Below are 7,500 nucleotides of genomic sequence, written 5' to 3' on the forward strand. Positions count from 1 at the left end.
GAAAGAAATATTATTGAATCTTGTTTTATAAAAAAAAATTTTTGGAAATAACATGAACTTGAGTTTGGGTTTATTTAAATTGGACAATTTTATTATTGACAAAATTGTGTGTGATAAAATGTAACATGGGACCTCTCCGAGTATCCTTGTCTTCTTATGTATTTATTGTTTCTTTCTGTATTGCTTTTTTGTACCTTTGAAAATGTCTAAATAGACGAAAACGTTCGGTATCTGTTTTTTCAATTTCCCGGTGGTTTCTGCAAAAATATTTTATCACGTGTGTTTTGTGATTTCTTTGCATATATACATATACATATTCATACATATATAATATATATACATATATATCTATATATATATATATCACTCCAAGACTGCATCGTGAGTGATTAGGCTTTGGCAACTTGAAATCAAGACGGACAGCAATGACGTCACGCAGATTTTTGGGCTACAGTTTGACCTCATTCCCGTTCCACTTCCTCCTTCCTCTTTTACACTCTTGTGGCCTCTTCATTCCCTCCACTAACGTGTAGTTTGTCTCCATTATTTCTCCTATTTATCTTTTCCCTCCCTCTCCCTCTTCTTTTAGTTTTCTTTCTCCTCCTCTTCATTTTCCTTTTGCTCCTGTTCTGACTCCTCCTTTTCTTTTTCCTCTTTCTCCTGTTCTTTTTTCTTCCTCTTCTCCATTCTCCTCCTTTTCTTCCTCCTCCTCGTACACCTCCTCACCTTTCCTTCCTCTCCTCCCTTCCTAATCCTCTTTTTTCCTATTACTCTTGGTCTTCCCTCAAAGTCCTAAGACTGCAGTCGTTGCAGTTTCTTTCTTTCCCTCCTTTTGTTTTCATATGTTCCTCCTTTCTGTTCTCCCGCCCAATTCCTTCAGGTTTTCTACTCTCCTCTTAACGGGAGAAGACATCCTCCCAGCTCCATCACCCCTCGCCTTCTATCCCCCCCCCCCACACACACATGTATCGGGTAACCCCCACCTACCCGTAGTTACTATCGGACCTTTCTGGCTTTACTCAGTCCTCAAGGAGGCGGGGGAAGGCGAGATCGATGTGACCGATGTTGCGAACAGCCGGGCACCAGGTCCGCTGTAGGGCAGGGAGCTGTGATAATCCGGCTCTCTTTGCCGCAATGGGTGCCGTGGATGGAGGTGGGGGGGTGGGGATCCTCAGGGGCCTGCAAAGGGGCGTGGGTTCCCACACGGTGTTCATAAATGAAATGCTACGGTCATTCTGATGATATATTAAGATCTGTGGAACCGTGGGACACGTGACTGTATGCCCCTGTGGATGCGTGTTGGCGTGTGACAATGGCCATACGTAGTTGCCTGGTCATGTGCACATATAGGTGAATGTTTGCATGCCTGTGTGTACATGTGGGTATGTGTTGATGTGCTCATCTGAAAACGCGCACATTTGCAAATATCTTTGTGGATATGTTTTGTTTTGTGCGGGTTTTTTAAGATGTTTCTTCGCGTAGGAGTCGGTGTTCATGTGTGTTTGTGTTAAAGTGTGTGTGTGTGCTGTGTGTAATAATAAATATCAATGTGTGTGTGTGTGTGTGTGTGTGTGTGTGTGTATTTGTGTGTGTGTGAGTGTGCATTTCTGAGGTTTAGCCTTTTCTTGATCGACAGTTATTACCTCGAACTCATATTGCTGAATTAGTGTCGAGCGAGATAACAACCTACCATACCTTGTGTGCATACGTGCGTGTGTTCAAAAGTGCTTCAGTCTTTAGATAAATAATCGCAATTGTATGTGTGCATGTATTCGTATGAGTTTATTGACATGGTCACACACATCAACACACCAAATAGATACGTACATGAAATATATATATATATATATATATATATATATATATATATATATATATATATATATATATATAATATGTATATATATATATATATATATATATATATATATATGATATGTACATATTTTTATATAAATGTATATATGTATATGTATATATATATATATATATATATATATATATACATATATATACATATATATACACACACATATAAACATATATATATATATATATATATATATATGAACGTATATATATATATATGTATATATATACATATATACACGTGTGTGTGTGTGTGTGTGTGTGTGTGTGCGTGCGTGCGTGTGTGTGTGTGTATTCACTTGGTCTTTGGATCACGTGTTGGACTCGTGATCGACAGCTATTTCCCTCCTGGAAGAGAGCTCAGAGCTCGTGTGTGTGTGTGTATGTGTGTGTGTGTGAGTGGGTGGGTGTGGGTGTGCGTATGTATATATGCATATATGGTATCTATCCATATATGTATGCGTTTATATATCTTTAGATATTAGCATATATTCTGAACGCAGCAATGTATCTGAATGCGAACATGCATGTGAATATGAATGTTGTTTGTGAAAGTTCCAAAACCCATGCAAAAATGGAAGGAACAGAAAAAACTGGACTGGGCGGAAATAATCTTGTTTTCTTCCATTTTGGGTTCTGTTCATAAAGCAATTACCTTTGAGCAAAATTATTTTGAAACGTTAGATATTACGTCTATTCTCACACAGTCTGCATTCTTTGTTCCCACCATTCTTCCATATGAATGTATTTATGCAGGTTTTTCTCTCATGTATACTTATAATGTATGTGTTTGCCATGAAATCTGGCGAAAGCCAGCGCTTTACAGAATGCGAAATGTTGACTCAGCCGGTGTGGAGGAGGAAGAGGAGGAGGAGGAGGAGGAGGAAGAGGAAGAGGAAAAGAAAGAGAAGGAGAAAGGGAAATAGGATTAGGAAGAAACAGAAGAACAAGATGTGTAGGAGTAGGATAATGATGATGAGTATGAAATGGAGATTGAAGTACCTTCTTTTCATATTCCTCATGTATGAGGCAGGAGATTGGGAGAAGTAAGGAGGTCTGAGAAATGACAGCAAACTCGAAGCAATCAATATCAGAAGAGAAAGTGAATAAAAGATGAAGAAAGAGAAAGAGGTGGAGGACGAGGGAGGAAGGGGAAGATCAATAGGTAGAGGAAAAGAAATAAAAAAGGGAAACAAAGAGGAATATTAAAAAGGAGAGGAAGATAAAGAGGGGGAAAGACTGAATAGATGGAGGAAAGAGGATAAAAGGGAAAATAGGAGAATTAGGATAAATAGGATAAATAGGATATATAGTTGATAAATAGGATAAATAAATAGGATAAATAGGATATATAGTTGATAAATAGGATAAATAAATAGGATATATAATAGGATAGGATAAATAGGATAAATGAATAATGAATAATAAATAATAGATAATAGGATAAATAGAATAAATAGTTGAGAAGTGACTTTTGCGGAAAACTCGAAGACCAGAGCGAACCTCCCCGGCCACATTTGAAACAGCTCACATGTCTTAGGGTTTGTAAAGTCATGGTAACACTTGTCTTGAATAAACATGGACATCTAAATTAAGCTTGGCGTAAGATCGTTTTATGACTCATTAGGATTTGGGGTGGTTAGGGAGAAAGAGTAATGAAACCGCCCAGAACTTAAACCCACAACTGGGCACATGGGGTAAGATTCTCGCCCTAACCAAAACACAGAGTATAAACATGATTTTAGCCATGCAAATATATAGAATTCCATTACTGGTCGTTTTATGCAGTGAATGCATTATAAAACAAAAGATCAAGTTTGTGGTAAATGAAATTGCATTCATGCGGTGGTTCTAAGACCGGGAAATGAAATGTTTAGCTGAATACAGTAACCTGGAAATAGCCAGAACAAAAATATAAAACTACGACATTTCCGACCAGGCTTATTGATATAGATTTTCATTCAGCGTGGTTCCAAAATTTTTCCAAGATGAATAGTTTGAGGTTGTTAAAAAAAATACAAGACGACGATGTTTGCAAACTGATTAGTTATACATAACTAGTCACTGGGTGTGTAAGACCTTCTGCCATTGTATGTACGTAAGAGCAGATCAAGCGCTGTTTACCATCGGAGCGCAGCTGCAAAAGCTCGACACAGAATCGAGAGTCCGCAAGAAAGCAGCAAGGATGTGCCTCGAGGTAGCCGAGCAGTGTTTCCTTCCACAAAAAAGAAAAGAGCAGGACTTCGAGAGAAGCGGAGATCTCCCGAAGGCTTCCATGGACAAAGAGAGTTCTTGAAAGAATGGAAAGGAGGAAAGAAACCTCGTGAAGGTATGACTGAAGGGAACCTCTGGAAGGAGTAGGAGGAGAGGAGAGGAGTCTTATGCAGAAGTCGGAAGCAGAAGCGAGAAACCTGAAGGCACATCTGTAGAGTTCCTCAAGGCGTGTGTGGTTGAACATAGTCATTTTTAATTTTTCAGGGCAAAAAGAATATCGAGTTGGGTATACAGGGTAAGGATAAGGTTACACTAAGGTTAGGGACGAGGATGTATACGGGATGGGGAATGGTAATAGGGAGGAGAATTGTGATGAGGGAGAGAATTCACTGAGAAGGAACTTGGGAAGGCTGGTCGTCGAGATGTTTCCGATGTTCCAATGGCGGGACTGATGCCCAAGGCAGAATAGAAAGAAAAGATATTGATGAAGAGAAAGAAAGATGGAAAAAATAGAGGATAAAGAAGAGGGGTGGGAATAAAAGTTGAAGAAAAAGAGGGAGGCGAAGAAAGAAGAAAATTAAAGAGCTATGATAAACGGGAAACAGGAAGGAATGCGAAAAAGAACGAAGAAATTAAAAAAAACGTGAATTTTTTAGGGAACATTATATAACAGGAGAAATATTACTATCATGGAAACGAGACGTTATGATAAAGAAAAAGAGCAGATAAGAGGGTGAATAAATCTGAAGAGCAGAGGGAAGAGGAGACGAGTGTATGACTCAAGAAAAGGTCGAGTGTGTGTGTGTGTGTGTGTGTGTGTGTGTGTGTGTGTGTGTGTGTGTGTGTGTGTGTGTGTGTGTGTGTGTGTGTGTGTGTGTGTATTCACCTCGGATCTGCTGCAGTCTCTGTCGAGACAGCCAGACACCACCCTACGGCAGTGAGCTCAGAACTCATTATTTGCCGAGAGCTCATTATTTGGTGTGTGTGTGCGTGTGTGTGTGTGTGTGTGTGTACGTGCGTGTGTGTGTGTGTGTGTGTGTATATATATGTGTGTGTACGTGCGTGTGTGTGTGTGTATATATATATATATATATATATATATATGTGTGTGTGTGTGTGTGTGTGTGTGTGTGTGTGTGTGTGTGTGTGTGTGTGTGTGTGTGTGTGTGTGTGTGTGTGTGTCTGTGTAGGTGTATGTACGTGTATGTGTTTGTTTGTGAGTGCGTGAAGGTGAATAGGACTTTTTGGAAGTCTTTTTCGGCTTCGGCAGACCTCAGATGGGGGCAACCTTTACAGGAGACGCCGGGGTGGCGGCGTCTCCCGGAGACTTCTTTCTCTTTTTCTCCGGCGTCGTCAGACCGACGAAGGTCAGAGGTCAGATGCAATGGCGGATTGGAGGGTAACGTGGAAGCGGGGGAGACTCCATGAAATGGAGATAGAAATGAACTCTCGATGAACGAGTGGAGGGGAAGGGAAAGGAAGTGAGGAAAGAAAGAAGCAGTGGGTGAAGAAAAACGAAGAGTAGGGGCACTCAGAAGGGGAAGAAGAGGAGAGGAGTGGAAGTAAGGAAGTATAAAGGAAATAAAGAAGAGGGATGGGAAAAGGAGGAGGAAAATGGTATAACGCTAGAAATATGAAGATGAGGATGAGGATGAGGACGATGAGAAGAGGAGTAAAGGAGAAAGTAAATGAGGATAGGAGGAGAAATAGAAGAAAAATAGTGGGAGAGGGGGAGTAGGAGGAGGAAGAGGAAGGGAACAAGAAAGAAGAGAAACAAGTAGAGTGAAAAAATAAAGAAAATGAGAAACAGGAGAAGAAAAGCAAGGAGGTGAAGGAGAAAAGAAGGAGAAAGAGGAGTGGGAGGAGGAAGAGGAGGAGGAGGAAGAGGAGGAGGAGGAGGAGGAGGAGGAAGAGGAGGAGGAAGAGGAGGAGGAAGAGGAGGAGGAAGAGGAAGAGGAGGAGGAAGAAGAGAAGGAGAAGGAAGAGGAGGAGGAGGAGGAGGAAGAGGAGAAGGAGGAAAAGGAGGAGGAAGAAGAGGAGGAGGCGAAGGAGGAGGAAGAGGAAAAGGAGGAGGAAGAGGAGGAGGAGGAGGAAGGGGAGGAGGAGGAAGAAACAGGAAGAGGAGGAAAAGGAGGAGGAAGAAGAGAAGGAGAAAAAGGAGGAGGAGGAAGAGGAGGGGAGAGAGAAGAAGAAGAAGAAGAGGACGAGGAGGAGGAGGGAGGAGGAGGAGGGGGAGGAGGAAGCGAATGATATTGATGAAGAACACAGAGCAAAAAAATAATATCTTTTTTCCATTTGCCGTCAGGGCATTTCATCCATATAAGGGATGACCACTGTATTCAGTGGGTCAAAACCAAACTCAACTTGCGTACGAGATACGTCATTTATTTGTTTTCTTCTGATCGTGGCCAGGTAGCCTCATTAAGCTGAAAAACAACCCCAGCAATTACGAAATTATTACTACTAATACTTCTCTCATACTAATACTACTGTAGCTAGTACTACTTTTTTTTATCATTACTGCTACTGCTATTTGTGCTTCAGTTAGAACGAAAATAAAAAGAGGAGGAAGAAGAAAAAGAAGAAAAAGAAGAAGAAAAGGAGGAAATAAAGAAGAAAAAGAAGGAAAAGTAGGCCTTGAGGAAGAAGAAGAAGAAGAAGAAGAAGAAGAAGAAGAAGAAGAAGAAGAAGGAGAAGGAGGCCTTGAAGAAGAAGAAGAAAAAGAGGAGGAAGAAAAAGAGGGAAAGAAAAAATAAAAGTGCGAAAGAGATCTTCAAGAAGAAGAGAGAGAGAAAGGGGGAAAGAAAGAAAGCAAGAGGAACAAGGCAAGCGGATTGACTGCAAGCCGGTCCCCGTTCGCCGTCGTGGGGGCAATTTTCCTCCCGCGACTCCAAGCGATACATTACGCGATTTCAGAAAAGCCCATCAACTTCTCCGTTTCACCACTTTCGACTTTCATCATGGTGTCTGCCCTTGTGCTCCTCAGCAGTTGCCCCACTACCTCCATTTCCTCCTTTTTTTCCCCGAGACCCAAATCTCCACAACAACCTCCGTCTTCCTTCTCCTTCTCTTCCGCATCCTTCTCCTCCTCCTTCTTCTCGAAATCCACTCCACCCTCTCCATTCTTCCGGAAATTTCTCTCCCGGTCTATCCTTCCTCCTGAACCACCTACTCCCCACCCCTCCACCACAAGTGAGAAACGGCCCGAAACTCTTCAAGAAAATTTCCTTCCCTACTCTACGAACCCAACGTCTGTATGAAAAGCCCACCAACCCCTGATGCTCTCTGAAGAAGAACTCCTCTCCTTATTTCCTCTCACCTTCCAGACTCCTCTCCTTATTTCCTCTCACCTTCCAGACTCCTCTCATTTCATCTCCTCTCCTCTCCTTTCCTCTCTTCTACTCTCTTTTCCTGTCT

Source organism: Oratosquilla oratoria, chromosome 36 (assembly GCF_046742065.1).
Source record: "Oratosquilla oratoria isolate Oo_2021 chromosome 36, ASM4674206v1, whole genome shotgun sequence".
Classification (NCBI taxonomy): Eukaryota; Metazoa; Arthropoda; class Malacostraca; order Stomatopoda; family Squillidae; genus Oratosquilla; species Oratosquilla oratoria.